Source organism: Phacochoerus africanus, chromosome X (assembly GCF_016906955.1).
Source record: "Phacochoerus africanus isolate WHEZ1 chromosome X, ROS_Pafr_v1, whole genome shotgun sequence".
NCBI lineage: Eukaryota > Metazoa > Chordata > Mammalia > Artiodactyla > Suidae > Phacochoerus > Phacochoerus africanus.
In genome coordinates this window covers 55,649,909-55,672,237 of record NC_062560.1, presented here as the reverse complement: position 1 = coordinate 55,672,237, position 22,329 = coordinate 55,649,909, and the positions used below count along the sequence as shown (strand labels likewise).

General features: G+C 37.3%; 1 long non-coding RNA gene across 1 annotated transcript in view; it reads right to left on the bottom strand.

The window, feature by feature from the left end:
• LOC125118514 (uncharacterized) overlaps positions 1 to 7,345 on the bottom strand; it is a 156,774-nt gene extending 149,429 nt beyond the window's left edge. Inside the window, exon 1 of the long non-coding RNA XR_007132837.1 lies at positions 7,256 to 7,345. This is a non-coding gene — a long non-coding RNA (uncharacterized LOC125118514). The remainder of the gene's footprint in view (positions 1 to 7,255) is intronic.
• Positions 7,346 to 22,329: the final 14,984 nt, after the last annotated feature.

Sequence of the window (22,329 nt, the reverse complement as noted above, 5' to 3'; positions counted from 1 at the left end):
TTAGAGCTTCCCAAGGGTCTGGTTTCTCTTTTGTCTGAATCAGGAACCAATGAGTAACAGAAGGATATTTGAATACCAGATTAAGGACTGATTGAAAGAAACATAAACATGGTGTTGGACTTATTATAATAGCAAGGAATCTACAGTTCAGGAGATAGGTACCAGGCAAGCAAGAGATAACAGACAAAGACATACAATACAAACTGAAACCAAAACCTCCTGAGAAGGAGAATCAGTTAGCCTCTCAGGGAAATTAAGAAAGATAAAGGCAGCTGTATATCCTGGAACAAAAATACATGCACAAATACAAATGGGACATATCCCTAGAAAAGATTGGAGATATTTCAGAACCTCTAGCTGGGCTGACTTCAGAAATTCTTTACCTGCACAAAACCAACTGTAAGGATGGAAGAGGTGGAGGTTTTTATGAAATGCCAAAAACAAAAGATCACAAGGCAAAGAAATGAAGAAATGGCCCAATTCAAAGGAACACAATAATTCTCCAGAAACAGATCCTAAAGAACAGTAGATCTCTAATTTACATGACAAAAATTTAAAATAACCATCTTAAAAATGAGCTAAATGATAATACTGATAGACAACTAAATGAAATCAGGAAAATGGTAAATGATCAAAATGAGGCTATCAACAAAGATAGAAACTATAAAGTAGAACCAAACAGAATTCTGGAGCTAAAAAATACAAAAGCTGAATTGAAAATTTATTTAGAGTTCAACAGAAGCCTTGATTAGTCAGAAGAAAGAATTAGCAAACTTAAATAAGAGTTATTTATTTAAAATTATCAAGTCAGAGGAGCAAAATGAAAAAAATAAAGAATAAAGAAATGTGAATAAAGAAAGCCTAAGGAACATATGTGCTACCATCAAGTAGGTTAATACATACAATATGGGAGTCCCAGAATGATAAGAGATAGAGAAAGGAGCATAGAGCTTATTAGAAACAATAATGATCAAATCTGAGGAAAGAAAGGCATGTAAAAATTCAATAAATTCACAAAATTCCAACCGGGATAAACTCAGAGACTCATGCCAAGACACAAAATCAAACTCTCAAAAGTCAAAGACAAACATAATCTTGAAAGCAACAAGGGAAAAGCAATTTGCCACAGAAAAGGGGGTGTCTCTAAGATTACCAGAGGATTTTCAGGAGAAATCTTGCAAGCCAGAAAGCAGTGAAATGGTATATTCTAAACTCAATAAAAGCTTATCAATGAAAAATACCATATCCAATAAAACTGTCCTTCAAAAATGAAGGGGAAATTATGACTTTCCAAGATAAGTAAACATTAGTCCTACAGTAAAAAAAAAAAAAAGAAAGAAAAGCTAAAGGGCTTTTCTAAAGTTGAAAGGAAAGGACGGTAAACAGCTATATGAAGTTATGTGAAAATATAAAGTTCTCCAGTAAAAGTAAATACATGAATAAATATTGATACCTATGTTATTGTAATTTTGGTGTGTAATTTCTCTTTAATTCTTTTACAGAATTTAAAAGACAAAAGTATAAGAATAAGCATAAGTCTATGCTAATGGGTACACATTCACACTATATGACTATATGAAAATGTATTTTTTGTCATAAATAACAAAGTAGGGAGCAGAGCTGTAAAGGAGCAGTTTTGTAGGCAATCGAAGTTAAATTGATATGGTTCAAACAGACGGTTATAACTTTAAGTTGTTTTACATAATTACATGGTGACCACAATGAAATTATCTTTAAAATATACACAGAAAAAATGAGAGGAAATGAGTAAAAAAGACAAAAAATATACATGACAATAGTAAGTAATTTCCTATTAGTAATTAAATCTAAATGAATTAAACTCCCTGATCAAAATACATAGATCAACTGAATGGATAAAAACAGAATTCAATTATGCGGTATCTAAAAGAGACTCACTTTAGAGCGAGGGCCTTCTTATTCCAAGAAAAAGTATTTGTTTCCAGTATGAAGTATCAGCAGTTCATTATCTTCAGACCCAGTCGAGTCTTGTACAAAGATTCCAGGGTCTCTCTTTACCTGTGCACTTAAGAGCATATTTTACAATATGGAATAAGCTATTGGAAATGGTAACTGAAGATAAAGCTAAGTCTACAGAGGAAAATGCATCTACCTAGTAACTTCCTCAATTTAAATATGTTTAGTAAGTTAAAAGTTTTCTATGTAATGTTTATGCATGCTTATAAAGATTAACTATCTTTTCCTCCGTAAGATTTGTATTGATGCTTACTTTCTTCTTTCTCTAAAGGATGAAACAGCTAATGTTTACAATAAAATTTTACACAGAAAAAAATAAAAGAGACTCCCTTTAGATCTTAAGGAGACATATACACTGAAAGTGAAATGATGGAAATAGATATGCCACATAAATGGTAACTAAAAGAGAGCAGAGGTGTATACACTAATATCAGATAAAATACTTTTAAGGAAAAAACTACTGCAACAAAAGATAGACATTATATAATAATGAGTCAATTCACCAGGAAGATATAATTATAAATATATGCACCAAACATTAGAGTTCCTGAACATTAAAAAAAACAGACAGTAGTAATCAAATTTATATGGAAAGAAAGTAAAAAGCCGGTTTCCTAGCACTACGGGAAGGGGAAAATAGGCAGTTAATATTTAATGGGTATAGAGTATGGGTCTTGCAAGATGAGAAAATTCAGGAGATCTGTTGCAAAAGGTAATATGCTTTCACACTGCCGGAGAGGATGTAAGAAAATAGCATAGGTTTAGAATCATGTGAACTCTGGCAGAATGCCACCTAGGCCTCTCAGGCAGAATGCCACCTACAGATTAAGAATAGACTTGGGGCTTGGCCAAATGCCATCAAGCCTCTTGCAGAGATTGATTGTACTAGGGGAACAAACAGGAAATTGACCCCATTCTGGTGGTTTAGAAAAAAGACCTTTGACCAGAACATCTTGCATATGAGGGTATGGTGACTGTTACAAACCCTGTAGTTTATAATCCATAGCTATTTCCATTTGATCGTATCTGTTTAACCTTTAACTGGGTGCAGGGCTACGGGAACACGTAGGCACTTGTAAGATTCTCAATAAAAGAAGGGCCTAAAAGCCCATTTCGTGCTTGGGCTTCTGAGCACAGAACTCAAGTCTCCTCTCTTTTTTTTTTTTTTTCAGTTGCAGATGTTTCCATGCTGGACATGGAATAATAGTATTGTTGGGGATGCATTCCTTGACATCACACTACTGAACTATACACTTAAAAGTGGGTAATATGGTAATTTTTATATTATGTGCTTTTTACCCACAAAAACACATATGATTTTTAAATGATGGGGGTGCTACTTAGATAGATGGATACTGTATGTTAGAATTGGTATTTGATAAATAAAATAAGAAATGAAAAAGGAGAAGTCACAACGGATACTGCATAAATACAAAAAGCCATGAGAGAATAGTGTGAATAATTAAATACAAACAAATTTGAGAACCTAGACATACAGATTGCCAAAACTGAATCAAGAAGAAATAGATCAACTGAACACACTGGTCACTAGAAATGAAGTTCAATATGTCATAAAAACACTCCCTACAAAGTCCAGGACCAGATGACCCCACAGGCGAATTCTACCAAAAATACAAAGAGGAACTTATACCCATCCTCCTTAAACTCTTTCAAAAGGTTGAAGAAGAAGAAGGAACACTCCCAAAGACATTCTTTGATGCCACCATCACCCTAATTCCAAAACCAGACAAGATACCAGCAAAAAAGAAAACTATAGGCCAATATTTTTGATGAATAGATGCAAAAATTCTCAACAAAATTTTAGCTAACCGAATCCAACAGCATATCAAACAGATTGTACACCACGACCAGGTGGGATTCATCCTAGGTTCACAAGGATGGTTCGACATACTCAAATCAATCAATGTCATACACCACATTAACAAAAGAAAAGTGAAAAACCACATGATCCTCTCAACAGATGCAGAGAAAGCATTTGAAAAAGTCCAACATCCATTCATGATACAAACTCTTACCAAAGTGGGTATAGAGGGAACATACTTTAACATAATTAAAGCCACTTATAACAAGCCCACGGAAAATGTAATGCTCAATGGAGAAAAGCTTAAAGTCTTCCCACTAAAATCTGGAACAAGACAAGGATGCCCACTCTCACCACTGTTATTCAACATAGAACTGGAAGTCCTAGCCACAGCAATCAGAAAAGCAAAAGAAATAAAAGGCATCAAAATTGGAAGAGAAAAGGTAAAATTGTCCGTGTTTGCAGATGACATGAAAGTACAAATAGAAAACCCCAAGGACTCAACCCAAAAACTTCTTGAACTGTTAAAAAAATTCAGGAAAGTAGCAGGATATAAGATTAACTTTCAGAAATCAGTCACATTTCTGTATACTAACAATGAAATATAGGAAAAAGAATACAAAAATACAATACCTTTTAAAATTGCACCCCCTCAATAAATCAAATTCCTGGGAATACACCTGACCAAGAAGATGAAAGACCTATATGCTGAGAACTGTAAAACATTAATTGAGAAGATGAAACATGATGCAAAGATGGAAAGATATTCCATGCTCCTGTGTTGGAACAATTAATATTGTAAAAATGGCCATACTACCCAAAGCAATCTACAGAGTCAATGCAATCCCTATCCAATTACCCAGGACATTTTTCACGGAACTAGAACAAACAATCCAAACATTTATATGGAACCACAAAAGACCCAGAATCGCCAAAGCAATCCTGAGAAACAAAAACCAAGCAGGAGACATAACTCTCCCAGACTTCAAGAAATACTACAAAGCCACAGTCATCAAAACAGTGTGGTACTGGTATCAAAACAGACAGACAGACCAAGGGAACAGAATAGAGCACACAGACATAAACCCAGACCCCTATGGTCAATTAGTCCTTGGCAAAGGAGGCAAGAATATAAATTGGGAAAAAGTCTTTTCAGCAAGCCTTGCTGGGAAACCTGGACAGCTGCATGCAAAGCAATGAAACTAGAACACACCCTTACACCATGCACAAAAATAAACTCAAAATGGCTGAAAGACATAAATGTAAGACAAGACACCATCAAACTCTCAGAAGAAAACATAGGCAAAACACTCTCTGACATCCACAGCATGAATATGTTCTCAGGTCAGTCTCCCAAAGCAATAGAAATTAGAGCAAAAATAAACCCATGGGACCTCATCAAACTGAAAAGCTTTTGCACAGCAAAGGAAACCAACAAGAAAACAAAAAAGACAACTTACAGAATGGGAGAAAATTGTTTCAAATGATGCCACTGACAAGGGCTTAATCTCTAGAATATACAAGCAACTTATACAACTCAACAGCAAAAAAGCCAACAACTCAATGGAAAAATGGGCAAACAACCTGAATAGACATTTCTCCAAGGTAGATATACAGATTTCCAACAAACACTTGAAAAAATGCTCAACATCACTGATTACTAGAGACATGCACATCAAAACTACCATGAGGTACCACCTCACACCAGTCAGAATGGCCATCATTAATAAGCCCATAAATAAATGCTGAAGTGGGTGTGTAGAAAAGAAAACCCTCCTGCAGTGTTGATGGGAATGTAAGTTGGTACAACCACTATGGAGAATAGTATGGAGGTACCTTACAAAAATATACATAGAACTACCACATAACCCAACTATCCCACTCTTGTGCATATATCCAGACAAAACTTTCCCACTCTTGTGCATATATCCAGACAAAACTTTCCTTGCAAAAGACACATGCACCCTCATGTTCATTGCAGCACTATTCACAATAGCCAAGACATGGAAACAACCTAAATGTCCAACAACAGATGATTGGATTAGGAGGATGTGGTATATATACACAATGGAATACTACTCTGCCATAAAAAAGAACCAAATAATGCCATTTGCAGCAACATGAATGGAACTCAGGACTCTCATGCTGAGTGAAATAATTCACAAAAAGAAGGACAAATACCATATGATATCACTTATAGCTGGAATCTAATATACAGCACAAATGAACCTTTCCACAGAAAAGAATATCATCAACTTGGAGAATAGACTCATGGTTGCCAAGGAGGAGGGGGAGGGAGCAGGATAGATTGGGAACTTGGGGTCAATAGATGGAGACTATTGCATTTGGAACATAAAAGCAATGAGATGCTGCTGCATAGCACTGAGAAATATGTCTCATCACTTATGATGGAGCATGATAATGTGAGAAAAAAGAATGTATACATGTATGTGTAACTGGGTCACCATGCTATACAGTAGAAAATTGACAGAATGCTGTAAACCAGATATAATGAAAAAAATTATATTAAATAAAAATAATTGGCATTTGAGCATAACTAAACCATTGCACATTCAAGCTCCATTAAGTAGGTTAATTTGTAGAAGACATATATTCAAAAGGTGGGTTCATTCAATCACTCTTTCTTTTCACTGAGCAATTCACATATAACCTAAAATGTGATCAACTATTATGTTTATGGAGTAATGTACACTGTTCAATTTTTTAAAATTAAAACTTCCCTGGCCTAATATTTATCAATGTCAAAAAACATCTAATTCAACATTTTTGCAAATAGTGGCCCTTTAGTTTTTGTTATTTAATCAAAATACTTAAGAGTTGTATTGATTTTTATTATCTGTGAACATCCTGATGAAGGTGAGCTGGTAATCAGTTTTTAAAATTTGACAATTTGTTCTGTCTTTTGTCTTTTTAAGGCCTCACCCATGGCATATGGAGGTTTCCAGGCTAGGGGTCTAATTGGAGCTTTTGCCACTGGCCTATGCCAGAGCCACAGCAACACCAGATCCGAGCCACATCCGCGACCTACACCACAGCTCACAGCAATGTTGGATCCTTAACCCACTGAGCAAGGCCAGGAATTGAACCTGCAACCTCATGGTTCCTAGTTGGATTTGTTTCTGCAGTGCCATGATGGGAATTCCTGATGATTTTTTGGATGTTAGTTTGTAAGGCTGAAAAAAGCCCATGGCCTATAACATAACAGTAGGCTGAGACCAATTACTATACAAGAACAGCAAAAATTACAAACATCTAAATCACGTGTAAGAGGGAATTCCAATGGTAAAGGGACTCTTATTTCCAGTTACTCAAGATAAAAATACATATACATGCATGCAAACACCAATACACACACACGTGCACGTGCACGCACGCACACACACACAAAATGCAATATATATCTCATGCCATATTTACCATTTGTAATTTCCATAAAGGCAGAGTCATTCTTGTCAGTTAATCAAAAATAACTGAATCTGATCATTGATTTACTTCCTTGTCTCCTCCTCTGTCTGAAAACAAGAAAACATATTAGCTTCACTCAGGTAAATGAAAATAAAATATGAAAAAAAATGATATGGTTAAGTGATGGAGAATTCCTGTACTGTTCTAATTAGTTTATTATTTGTGTTTCAACAAGTTTATAAATAAATGAACAGAATTTTAGTTCTACAAACAATTGACTTAAATGATGTTTATTATCACAGAAGCATTAAAATTGCCAAAATTTTACTTAATGTCTTCAATCTTTTCTAATTTTCAGAATGCCTTATCTTTCTTAATGTCTACTTCTTTTACATTAAATAAAAATTAGCAGACAGAAACTTGCAAAACCACAAACCTAAACATACACCAGTATCCCGAGATACCTAGAATAATGAAAATCAAATGTATAAGTAAATTTGATGAAGTAAAACTGATTCACAATGACAAAGTTCAGAGATGACCCCTTAGAAGTTTATGAGCAACATGCATCATTCCTGAAGACTGATAGGAAATAGCAATATGAAAATTTTAATTAGTCTGATAACTACTTAAAATTAATTGGTAAAATTATACTTGTTGATTATTGCTCTAGATAAGTGAAATGGATGACAGCAATTTTATAAGGAGCAGCATGGAGGAATTGGGATTATTCCGTTATAAAGTATTTGAACTATATATACGAGTATAGTGTTATTTCACATAGTTCATTTGAAAGAGTTAATTTTAAATTTATATTATGAACTCTAGAGAAACTCCTTAAACATAAAACAAAAATGAAAAGAAAATAAACACCTCAAGAATTATTGACATGCATGCTAAGAGATAATGCTCTTCTCTTTAATAAAACAACATTCTTCTCTTTACAAAAGCTAAATTAAAACCAGAAAAAGTAGAAAAAAGTGTGTAAGACTGAGAATAAACAATGAACAAGGGCAAGAAATAGAAAACAGTAATAGGAAGATATTAATCTAGTATGAATAATCACTTTAAATTGTCTACATACACCAATTAAAAGACATACTGTCATATAATATTGGATGCATTCAGAGTGATACGGTGAAATAGATACTAGAAAAAATTGAAAAAATAATGAAATAAAAAGTTTTTTAAATTATAAAACTGACAAAACTTTAGCTAGAGTAAGAAAAAAGAAAGAATACTAAAATAAATGAAATCAGAAATGAAAGAGGAGACATTACAAGTGATATTACAGGAATACAAAGGAACATAAAAGACCTACTATGAGCATTTACCTGCCAATGAATTGAATAACCTAGTATAAAGGGATAAATTCCTAGAAAGATATACTTTTCCAAGACTGAATCATGAATAAATAGAAATTCCAAACAGAACAATAATGAGTAAATAGATCAGTAATAAAAAAATAAATCTCTCCAGAATGAAAAGCCCAGGAACAGATATTTTCACTGGTTAATTCTATCAAACATTTGAAAAATTAATACCCATCCTTCTAAAACTCTTTCAAAAAATATGAGCACACATAGAACTTCTAAACTCATTTCTTAGGGTCAGCACTACTCTGATGACACAACTAAACAAAGACGGTATAAGAAAAGAAAATTACAAGCCAATATCCCTGATAAACATTAAAATAAAATACCTCAACCAAATATTAGCAAACATAATTCAACAGCCCGTGGAAAGTATCACACACCATGATCAAGTGGCATTTAATCCTGGGATGAAATGATAGTTCATCATACATCAATTAATAAATGTGACCTATCACTAACAAAACAAAAGATAAGAATCATATATCCATCTCAATAGATGCAGAGAAAGAATTTGAAAAAAATAACATATTTTCATGATAAAAATCCTTAACGATTTATGTATACATAGAACGTAACCCAACATAATAAAGGCCATATGTGACAAGACCACAGGTAACATTACACTCAAAGTTTTTTGGCCAGGATCAGAAACAGACAAGAATGTCCACTCTCACCACTTGTATCTGACATAGTAAGAACAATTTTAGAGCAATTAGAAATAAAAGGCATTCTAATTGAAAAGGGTGAAGTAAAATTGTCTCTCTTTGCAGATGACATGTTTTTATACATAGAAAATCATAAAGATTCCATAAAAAACTATTAGAACTTAATGAGTTTAGTAAAGTTGCAGGATATAGAATTAACATACAAAAATCAGTTGTGTTTCTACAACCTAAGAATAAACTATCTAAATATGAAAGTAAGAAACAATCTCATTTATAAAAGCATCAAAAAATACTTAGGATTAAATTTAATCAAGGAGTTGAAAGATCTAAATGTTGAAAGCTGTACAAAATTGATAAAGGGACTTGAAAAAGAAACAAATAAATAGAAGAATATCCCATGTCTGTGGCTTCAAAGAATTAAAATTGTCAAAATGTCCATACCACTCAAAACAATCTATAATCTCAAAGTAATTTCTAATAAATTCCAATGATGTCCACTGTGGACAACAGTATAAAGTTTTCTCAAAAAATGAAAAATAGGAGTTCCCGTTGTGGCGCAGTGGTTAACGAATCCGACTAGGAACCATGAGGTTGCGGGTTCGGTCCCTGCCCTTGCTCAGTGGGTTAACCATCCGGCGTTGCCCTGAGCTGTGGTGTAGGTTGCAGACGCGGCTCGGATCCTGCGTTGCTGTGGCTCTGGCGTAGGCCGGTGGCTACAGCTCTGATTGGACCCCTAGCCTGGGAACCTCCATATGCCGCGGGAGCGGCCCAAGAAATATCAAAAAGACAAAAAAAAAGAAAAAGAAAAATAGAATTACCATCTTCTGAGTATATGTGCAAAAGAAATGAAATCACTCTCTTGGGGATATAGCTGTACTCTCATATTAATTGTGACAATATTCACAATAGCCAAGATATGGAAGCAACGTAAGTAGATAAATGGATAAAGAATACATGATGTATACAATGGAATATTATTCAGCCATGATAAAAAAGGAAATATTATTCTAACAATACAGATGGACCTTAAGGGCACTATAATAAATGTCAGACAGATAAAGAAAAATACTATATGATAACACTTCTGTGTGAAAATTTTAAAAGCCAAACTTAGTCACTGCTGTGATTCATTGGGTTAAGAATCCAACTGCAGCACCTTGGGTTGCTGCAGAGCCACAGGTTTGATCCTTGGGCCTGTTCAGTGTGTTAAAGGATCAGGCATTGCTGCAGCTGCAGCGTAGTTTGCAGCTGTGGCTCAGATTCAGTCCCTGGGCTGGGATCTTCCATATGCCATGGGTGCAATCTCCAACTCCCTAAAAATAAAAACTTAGAGAAATAGTGGGAAGAGTGGTCATTACCAGATGGGGTTGGAGAACTGGAGAGATGTTGTTCAAAGAGTACAAAACTGCAGTTAGAATATGAATAAGTTCTGGAGAGCTAACATATACAATTGTGATTATAGTTAATGATACTGCATTACATTCTTCAAGGTTTGTGAGATGAAATCTTAAATGTTCTCATCACAAAAACAATGATAATTATGTTATACCACAGAAGTGTTAGTTAACACTATGGTGGTAATCATATTGCAATATATAAGTGTATTGAATCAATACATACATATTAAGCTTATAAAATGTTATGCCACTTATATTTCAGTTAAAAAAGGAGTGGAGAAAGTTATACAATTCTAAGATTTATACAAAGAAAACTGGACTAGCTATAATAACTTCAGATGGAGGATATTACAGAGTAAGAATTATCAGGATAAAGAAGAACATCATGTATTATTTAAGAGGTCAATTATTTAGGAAAACAGCAATCTTGAATATGTATTTATCTAACAATAACTCATCTAAATATTGAGGCAATAAGATATAATTTAATCTATTATTACTGGAAAAATAATCACCTCTCTATAAGTAGACAGAAAATCAGTAAGGATCTAGTTGATCTGAACAGTACTACCATTCAGCTAGATCTAATGTTCATCTATAGAATATTTCAAGAAACAAGCTTACACAGAATGGTCACCAAACAAATTGTATATCACTTTCAGATCACAAATGAATTAACTAGAAAGTAATGACAGAAAGATAAGTGAACAATCCAAAAGTACTTGCAGAATAAACAACAAAATTCTAAATAATACACTAGTAATGAAGTCTCAAGAACATGATGGAGGATAATTCAATATGTATATATATGAATGACTGGGTCACTTCACTATATGCTATACAGCAGAAATTGACAAAACGTTGTAAATCAATATAATAAATTTTTCTAAAAAATATTTTAAATATTTGACCTAAAAGAAAATGAAACTGTAACTTATTAGAATTTGTAGGATATGTAAACATAGTAATTAAGTGGAAATTTACAGCATTGAACACATACATTAGTAAACAAGATTTAAAATGAATAACCTGATCTCCCAATTTACAAAAACAGAAAAGCAAAAGGGAGGAGTGATCTTGATAGATGTTGGAGTAGGAGGATCCAGAACTCACTTCTCCCCATGAACATATCAATAATACATCTACATGTGGAATAATTGCTCACTGAAAACTAACTGGAGACTGGCAAAAAGGCTGTAAGAAACATTCACAAGGAATCAGGCAGGAATGGAAGAGAAAAAATAAAGTTGAGACCTGTGCCCCAGGGAAGGGACTCAGAGAATATGGGAGAGCACACAGGTGGATATTCTCCTTGAGGAGTGAACAGTTCAAACCACATATTGGGTGTCCTTGTCCTCAGGTTCAGCACTGGGAAGACAAATCCCTTTGGCTGGATGGAAGGTGAGGTGGACAAGTATGAAGGCTGTGGGAAGCCTAGACTCTACTATTGAGAAGCACGTGCATGCTGAATTACTCCTAAAACAAGGCAGAGAGTGAAGACTGAAACTGCACAGGTGGCTGGATGGTTTCCTGAAACCACCTGGTATGAGTCCCAGACTGAGCCAAGTGACCATTCCAGTACCACTTGCTTCACAAAGTAACTCCATACTGGCATAAGGGCTGCCACAGCCAAGGAGAAAGCTAAGTTTTGAGACACAAAATTATCTCAGACATGAGGAGTAGTCTGAATACGGCAAGGGCAAACATACTTTGCACGTTTAAAGGCACCATATCAGAAGAAGTCCTGAATTCTGTAACAACACTGACATAGTCAGTGCCCCAACCCATGCAGAGTCCACACAGTCCCCACCTTCCCTGTGTTCACACCAAGGTAGGGGTGACAGAGGGTGAGGGGAGAACTCAGCTGTGAGGAAAAAAGGAGGATGAGACCCAAGATAGTGGTATCTGAGCAAGGTGGGGCATCTGTTACTGGCATTACCATAGGGAGTACAGAAGCAGTCCCAATATCTCTTTGTGACTGAAAGCTAGGGCCCACACCCAGACTCATATAAAATGCCCAAAACAACTGTTCTTGCCAGAGCACTGTTCCCCATTGGGGCAAGTGTGCTGTTACTGGGAAGGGAAAAAGCACACACACACACAAAAGGTGGCCTTGTGCATTCCTCCCTTGGCAAACCTAACATTTGGTGCCAAACCTGGAAGGGAATGGTGAGGGAAAAGGAAGCAGGTAAGCAGTGACTAAAACTCCTGGATTTGCAACCAGGAGAGCTGCAGGCAGGGGCAGCTCTTCCTGGGCTAACCTCCAGATCCCACCCAGGTTTGGGCCCCTGATCTAGGCACTTCCCCACCAATCGTCTCAAGCCCAACCAGGAACACCAAACTGGGAACTTTGCCTTTCCATTACCAACTCCGCATCCAACAATGGCCTTCTAATTTTCCAGAACCTACCATGTCAAGCCACCTAGTACTTGTTCCCCTTAGCCAGCAGGAAGTAGCTACAGAAGAGTGGACCAACACCCCTATTTCATATTACAAAAGGCTGGAATGATAGGTTCCCAGGAGGATGGAGACAGACCCCCAACCCCCAAATGTGGCTGTTCACCTTGAAGAATTGCTGTGGACACCCTCTCCTAGAGTATGGATGCTCAAGTTGGGTAGCAAGAAACAATGGCCTGTGGAAAACAACTGCCTGCATAGATTAACCTCCTACAAGGATTAACTGTCCTCTGTCATGGGACTTGACCCCCCTACTGCTCCCTTGACCTTTCCCTTCTTCTTCATCATTCCTGCCACAAGTTCCCACCATGAACTCTATCCAGCCACAGATTCCTGCCACAGATCCTTTATAAGCCTAGTACCTCCTCATGATCAGAGCTGGTGCCATCTTGAGCTCAGCCCATCCCCCTCTGATGCCTTAGTAAATCTATCTTGTTTAAAAAAAAAATGGAGCCGACTCAGACCCAACACTTGTGGCTTCTGTTTCAGCAACTTTGTACCCTACCTCACACCTGATAGAATGCTGATGGCCACTGAGCAGATGGGGAAGCTGCAGCTCACACCTGGCCACAGGCAGAACACCTCAATCTACAGCACAACATTTTACCAAGGTGATGGCTGCTAGTACACTTTGAGGAAAGATGCTGTGTTCACATCAAATCCAGTTTTCCAACCAAAGTCATTGGGTACATTCTGACTATATAGGAATTCTTCCACATAAAGACACCACTTCAGTACTTTAATGAATGCTTGTTTCCTCTAATTTCATAGAGACATAGGAAATTAAGCAAAATGAAAACAGAATTTATTTCAACTGAAGGAGCAAAATAAAACCCCTTAAATACCCAAATGAAACAGAAATGAACTATCAGATAAAATCAAAGCATTAGTAATAGAATATTAACTGAATTAAGTGAAAGAATAAAAAAAACAGTGATAGGAGTTCCCATCGTGGCTCAGTGGTTAACGAATCTTACTAGGAAGGAACCATGAGGTTGCGGGTTCAATCCCTGGCCTAGCTCAGTGGGTCAAGGACCCAGCGTTGCTGTGAGCTGTGGTGTAGGCTGCAGACACTACTCAGATCCTGCGTTGCTGTGGCTCTGGCGTAGGCTGGTGGCTATGGCTCCAATTTGACCCCTAGACTGGGAACCTCCATATGCAGCAGGAGTGGCCCAAGAAATGGCAAAAAAAGACAAAAAAAAGTGATAATTATGACAAGGAATTAGAAAATACAAAAATGGGTTGGTCAGTAATAAGGATAAGATAACTGAAGTAAAAAACACCCTAGAATGAATGTACAGTGAACTAGGGTGATGCAAAAGAACACATAAGTATCTGAAAGAATAATGGAAATCACACAGTCACAACAGAAAAAAGAAAAACAAATTTAAAAAATGAGAATATTTTAAGGGATTTCTGGGACATCAAGTATACCAACATTCACATTATATGCATCCCAGAAAGAGATTAATAAGAGGTTTTTGAAAATGTATTTGAAGAAACTATACCTAAAAATTCCCAAATCTGATGAAGGAAACAAATACCAAGGGATAAGAAGTACAGAGAATCCAAAAGAATATTTACCAAACAGACCCACAGCAAGGCATATCATGATTAAAATGGCAAAAGTTAAACATAAAGAAATAATTTTAAAAGCAGTAAGAAAAATTCAAAGAATCATGTACAAGGCAACCAGTATAAGAATATAAGCTGACTTTTCTGCAGAAACTGCAGGCTATAAATGAGTGGCATAATATATTTAAAGGGATGAAAGGGAAGAACCTACAACCTAGGATACCCTACACAACAAGTTTATCATTTAGAATAGAAGGAGAAGTAAGGAAATTCTCAGACAATCAAAAACTAAAAGATTTCTGTTTTATGAATAAACTATTTTCTATAATTTTTATTATATTCCACAACAAATCTTAAGGTTAATATAGGTGAAACCATTGGGAGGAGGGAAGAATTAGGAGGGTGGGAATAACACACTACTGTATAAAATAGATAATTAAGGAGAACCTACTGTATAGCAGGGGGAAATATACTCCATATTTTGTAGTAACATATATGGGAAAAAAGAATAGATATATTTATAGGTATGGTTGATTTACTTTGCTGTACACTTGAAACTAATACAACATTGGAAGTCAACTATGGTAGGTATGGTTGATTTACTTTGCTGTACACTTGAAACTAATACAACATTGGAAGTCAACTATGGTCAAATTAAATTAAATTAAAAAAAGAATTTATCAATACTAAACCTACCCTAAAAGGAATGTTGAGTCTTCCCTAAGTGTTACAGAAAATTCTATAAAAGAAGTAAATAATTTATAGAAAAGAAAAACAGTCTGACTATTAACAGCAAATACATAACAATGTCCTGGGGTCAGCAATTTAAATAATGTAGTATAAAGATTAAAAGACAAAAAGAAACCTGTAAAATCAAATATAACTACCATAATATTAAAGGAAAAAACATGTATACTTGAAATATGACATCAAAAACACAAAATGTATGGATGGGATTTAAGAAAAGGTAGGACTTTTAGAATATGTTTGAACTTGAAGAAGTACCAGTCTAAAACAACTAGATATATATATATCTCAACACATTCAATCTCCATGGTAACTACAGATCTAAAATCTACAAAAGACACAGAAAACTAAAGATAAAAAGAATACAAATACACCACTAAAGAAAATCATCAAATCCACAAGAGAGGAAACTAAAAGAGAAGAAAAAAATGGAAAAGAACTACAGAAACTAGAAAATAAGTAACAAATGGCAATAAGTACATACCTATCAAAAATTATTTTAAATGTCAATGTGTGTAATGCTCTAATCAAAAGAAATAGAATACCTGGGAGTTCCCATCGTGGCTCAGTGGTTAACAAATCCAACTAGGAACCATGAGGTTGTGGGTTCAGTCCCTGGCCTTGCTCAGTGGGTTAAGGATCTGGCGTTGCTCTGAGCTGTGGTGTAGGTTGCAGACGCGGCTTGGATCCTGGATTGCTGTGGCTCTGGCGTAGGCTGGCGGCTACAGCTCCCATTCGACCCCTAGCCTAGGAACCTCCATATGCTGTGGCAGTGGCCCAAGAAATGGCAAAAAGACAAAAAAAAAAAAAGAAATAGAATGCCTAATTAGAAGGAAAAAATAACAAGACCTATATGCTGCTACCTAAATGCTGCTTACAAGAGACCCATACCAGAGCTAAACACAAAAGCTCAAATTGAGGGGATGGAAAAAAATATTTCATGGGAATAGAGATGACAAGAAAGTGTAGGTAGATAAAAGAGAGTTTAAAACAAAATATACAATAAAAGACAAAAATGTCATTATATAATGATAAAGGAATCAATACGAGAAGAGGATATTAAACTAATTAATATATATACACATAATACAGGAACACCTAAATATATAAAGCAAAGATTAGCAAACTTAGTGAGAAGTGGACAATAGTATAATAATATTAAGTCCCTCTCTTATATTATCCAGACAGAAAACCAATAAGGAAACAGTGGCCATAAACAACACTCAAAACAATAGATATCTACATGACACTCCACCCCCAAATATCAGAATGCACATTTTTTTTTCAAGTGCACTCGGTACATTCTCCTAGATAGATCTCACACTGGCCACAAAAGAAATATAACAAATTTAAGAGGTTGTAAATATTACAAAGTATTTTCTCTAATCACAAAGGTATGAAAGTAGAAATCAATTACAACAAGAAAAATGGGTAAAGCACAAACACGTGAATACTAAACAGCATGGTACTAAAAAATGAATGGGTCAATGAAGAAATCAAAGATGAATGCAGAAAATACCTTGACAAAAGGGAAAACAGACATGACTTTCCAAAATCTACAGGATGCAGCAAATGCCGTTCTAGTGATAGCAAATCTAGTGATAGCAGATCTAGTTCAGTTTATAGTGATACAGGCCTATCTCAAAAAACAATAAAAATCTTGAATAAAAAACCTAATCTAACATATAAAGGAATTATAAAAAAAAGCAATAAAGAAAGCCCAAAGTCAGCAGAATAAAGGAAATAATAAAGACAAGAGAGGATATAAATAAGATACAAGCCAAGAAAACAAAAGATCAAGAAAAGCAAGAGCTGCTTTTTTTTTTGAAAAAGAAATTAAATTGATAAATTTTCAGTCAGGCTCACCAGGTACAAAGAGAGAGGACTCAAGTGAACAAAATAAGAAATGAAAGAGGAGAAATTATAACTAATGCCACAGAGATAGAAAAACAAAATCATAAAGAGTACTGTGAATACTTATATGTCAAAAAACAGGAGAAACAAGAAGAAATGGAAAATTTTCTAGAAACATACAATCTTCATAGACTGAATCAAAAAAATGATAAACAGATGGATAAATAGTAAATAAATTGAATATGTAATTTAAAAAATCCCCAGCAAAGAAAACTCCAGGATCAGACAGTTTCACAGGAGAGTTCTAACAAACCTATAGTGAAGAGCTAATATATATCCTTCTCAAACTATTCCAAAAAAAATTGAAGAGGAAGAATGACTCCCAAATTCATTCCATGAGACCGTCATTAACCTAATACCAAAAGTGGACAAAGACAATGCAAAAAAAGAAAATTGCGGGACACTAATTCTAAGGAATACAGAGGCAAAAATCCTCGATAAAATATTAACAAACTGAATTCAAAAATATATAAAAAGGGTCAAATCCCTTGACCAAGTGTGATTTGTTACAAGGATGCAAGGAATCAATATGCACCAATCAAACAATGTGATGCACCATGTTAAGAAAAAGGGGAGTTCTCTGGTGGCTCAGAGGGTTAAGGACCTGGTGTAGTCACTGCTGTGGTGAGGGTTCAATTCCTGGGCTGAAAGCTGCCATATACCATGGGTGCACTGAAAGAAAGAAAGAGAGAGAGAGAGAGAGAGAGAGAGAGAGAAAGAGATAAAGAGAGAAAGAGAGAAAGAAAGAGAGAAAGAAAGAGAAAGAAAGAGAAAGAAAGAGAGAAAGAAAGAAAGAAAGAGAAAGAAAGAAAGAAAGAAAAGAGAAAAAGAAAGAAAGACAGACAGAAAAGAAAAGAAAGAAAGAAAGAGAAAGAAAGAAAAAGAGAGAGAGGAAGGAAGGAAGGAAGGAAAAGGAAAGGAAAAGAAAAGGAAAAGAAAAGAAAAGGGAGGGACAAAGGAAGGAAGGAGGATAAAAATCACATTATCATCTCAAAACATGCATTAAATGGCAAAATTCAACATACGTTAATGATAAAAACTTCCATCAAAGTTGATACAGAGGAAAACATCTCAACATAAAAAGGCCATTTATGACAAAACCAAAGTTAACATCATACTTAATGATATAAAGCTGAAAATATTTCCTCTAAAATCAGGAACAATATAATCATGCCCACCCCTTCCACTTCTGTTTAACATAGTACTGGAAGACTTCCATATCAATAAGACAAAGAAATAAAAGGCTTGCAAATTATAAGAGAAGATCTAAAACTGTCAGCTTTTGCAGATAACAAACTATATATTGGAAGGAAACTCAAAATGTTTCACCACAAGATGGCGGAGGAGTAGAGGGACATGCTCGCCCTCTCCCACAAACACAACAAAAAAAAGCACATCTACAGAATAAATGACTCACACAGAACAGCAACCAATCGCTGGCAGAGGAACCTAAACTCCAATAACGGCAAGAAGTTTGTGACATTACGGGGCAGAACGGGAGAAAAGAGGAGAGTGAGAGAAGCTGAATCTGAGCGGAACGGGCGCTCCCGAAAGGGAACTGCGGAGGAGAAAGGGATCCCGCACCCTGGAAAGTCACCTACTCGGGGGAAAGAGCAAACGAACCAGAGGAATCTCCAGATGCAGAGAAGAGTGTAGCAGTAAGTTGGAGGACAGAAAAGCCAATCAAGAACCGAAAGGACCATCTGAACTACAGGCACAGTCACCAAAAACTGAGACGCCTGGGTGGGGGCTGGGCACCGAGTCCTCAGCTCCAGAGGTTAGTCCCCGGGAAAGGGCCAGGGGATGCCTGGGTGGGGGCTGGGCACCGAGACCTAGGCTCCAGAGGATAGTCTCCGGGCTGGGGGGGCGGGGCGGAGCGGAAACTGCTTGGGAGGTCTAGAAACCATTTGACCGGGCAGAGACTGCCTGGGAGACTAGAAAACAAAGCTGTTGCAGAGGAAGGGAGCAATACTCTAGGGGAGGGGAAGTGGAAAGCTGCAACAGAGGGAACCTGGGAGAAGAGCCTGGTCTGCGCCCGTGCTGGGGAGGGGAGAGAAGAAGGGGTGGGTCCCCATAGAATACCAACCATGCCACAGCAAGCTTACAGGCCTGCTTGCTAGCTGAAAGCTGTGCTTCCCAGTGCATCCCCTCCCCCTACCCCCGCCACCCCTTACACTCTCGCCTAACCTGGGGCTGCCTGCCACCCAGGAGGGCTGGCCTCAACGATTGCCTGAAGCCTACCACCACAGGGGCTGTCACTGCACAGGCCTGCTTGCCCTTTGGAGGGGCTACACTTCTGCAGAGTAGCACCAAACACCACCGGCCCCCGAGAAAAGGCCTGCAGCTCAGAAAAGCTAGAACAAGCCTAGGTAGGCAGTGAATAGATCTGCCTAATTCCCGGACGGTTTTTCTGGGTCAGGCTGCCCCAGGGAGGAGCCTATTCGGTTTCTGACGGCCCTGCTACCCGCCCTAGCCCCCAGGAGGTGCCCTAGTGGATCAGCTGCATAGGACTGCCAGCTCCAGGAAGGACCCCCTACAGTCCAGAAAAGCTGCAACAAGCTAGGCCAAGCTGGGAAAAGATCTCAGATGGTTTTTCTGAGTCGGGCTGCCCTGGGGAGGAGCCTATTCGGTTTCCAGTGGCCATGCTACCCGCCCTATCCCCTAGGCGGTGCCCTAGTGGATCAGCTGCATAGGACTGCCAGCTCCAGGCAGCACCCCCTATAGCCCAGAAAAGCAGCAACAAGCCTGGCCGAGTCGGGAAAAGATCTCCGACGGCCTTTCTGAGTCAGGCTGCCCAGGGGAGGAGCCTCTTGGGTTTCCAGTGGCCCTGCTACCCGCCCAAGCCGCCAGGGGGTGCCCCAATCACACGGAATAGCTGCTCAGCACCACCAGCCCCCGAGAAGAGCCCCGGCAGCCCAGAAAAGCTGCAACAAGCTTGGCCAGACTGTGAAAAGTTCTACCTACATTCTCAGGCCATCCTTCTGAGTTGGGCTGCCCTAGGGAAGAGCCTCTTAGGTTCTCAGTGACCCAGATAGCTGCTCCAGCACCCAGGGGGTGCTGCACTCCTGAGGAACAGCTGCCCAACACCGCCAACCCCCTGCAAGAAACCCACAGCCTAAAAACACCAGAGCAAGCTCTGCATGACCAAGTGAAATCTGCTACCATCGTGGTGTGGACCTCCCAGTCCTGTCTGCCCTCAGGAAGTCCTCCTTTGCTTCAAAGAGACCCTGTTAGCCCCATCAACACTCCAGAAAAGCCACACTGCCTCAAAAAAGATTGACCAACAACGCCAGCCCTCAGGAAATATTCCACGGCAGTGACAAGGCAAACACTGCCCGATCACGGAGAGTACAACTCCCTCAGGAGAAAGAAAACAACAAGCAAGATGAAGAAGCTGAGAAACCACCCCCAGTCAAACCAACAGGAGAACTCACCTAAAACAGTCAACAATGAAAAAGATCTCGGCAGTCTGACAGACCTGGAGTTCAAAAGAGAAATAGTAAAATACTGAAGGAATTAACAGAAGATATGAACAGTAATGCAGATACCCTCAGAAAGGAACTAGAAAATATAAGGAGGAGCCAAGAAAAACTAGAACATTCATTGGCAGAGATGCAAACTGAACAAAGGGCAGTAAAAACCAGAATGAATAATGCAGAACGAATCAGTGATATGGAAGATAGAATAATGGAAATCACTCAATCCGGTCAACAGACAGAAAACCGAATCCAAAAACTGGAAAGCAATATAAGAGACCTATGGGATAATATAAAGCGGGTCAATCTACGCATAATAGGAATTCCAGAAGGAGTAGAAAAAGATAAGGGGATGGAAAATATATTTGAAGAAATTATCACTGGAAACTTCCCAAATCTAAAGGATACTGGGTTCAAGATACAGGAAGCACAGAGGGCCCCAAACAAACTGAACCCAAACAGACCCACACCAAGACACATCATAATAAAAATGGCAAAAGTTAGTGATAAAGAGAGGATCCTAAAGGCAGCAAGAGAAAAACAGAATGTTACCTACAAGGGAATCCCCATAAGAATATCAGCTGATTTCTCTACAGAAACACTACAGGCCAGGAGGGAATGGCAAGAGATATTGAAAGTGCTAAAAGGAAAAAAAATATGCTACCTAGAATACTCTATCCAGCAAGAATATCATTTAAAATAGAAGGGGAAATAAAAATTTTTTCCAACAAACAAAAACTCAAAGAATACTGCAGCACAAACCCAGGTTAAAGGAAATATTGAAAGGGCTTCTCTAAACCAAAAAGAAAGGAAGGAAAGGGAAGAAAAAAGAAAAGAAAAAAAAAGAAGAAGAAGAGGAAGAACTAGGACTGAGGAAATCACAATCAGAGAGCAGTCACTCAAATAAGCCAGCATACAGATTTAGCCATGAACAGGCCTCAAACAAAATAAAATTAAAAAGAAAAAAATAAAAAAGAGTCATCAAAGCCATAAAATGTGGGCAAGGGATGTTAGGAAGTAAATAACCCTTTTTGTTTGTTTGTATGTTTCTCTTCTTAATTTTAATATAGTAATGAAGTGTTTGAACTTACAGGACCATCAGGCTAAAACACACAATTATGGGAAGGGGTGAGCATACTTAAGAAACAGGGCAACCACAAGCCAAAACCAAATATTGCATTCACAAAAAATGAAAAAAATAATACACTCAAGCAGATAAAAACAGGAGACCATCCCACCAAAAAAAAGAAAGGAAGAATGGAGAACCATAGTATCAATTGGAACACAAGGTTCAAAATGGCAATAAATAATCATCTATCAATTATCACCTTAAATGTCAATGGACTGAACGCCCCAATCAAAAGACACAGAGGGGCTGAGTGGATAAAAAGGCAAAAACCTTCAATATGCTGCCTACAAGAAACTCACCTTAGGACAAAAGATACATATAGATTGAAAGTGAAAGGGTGGGGAAAAATA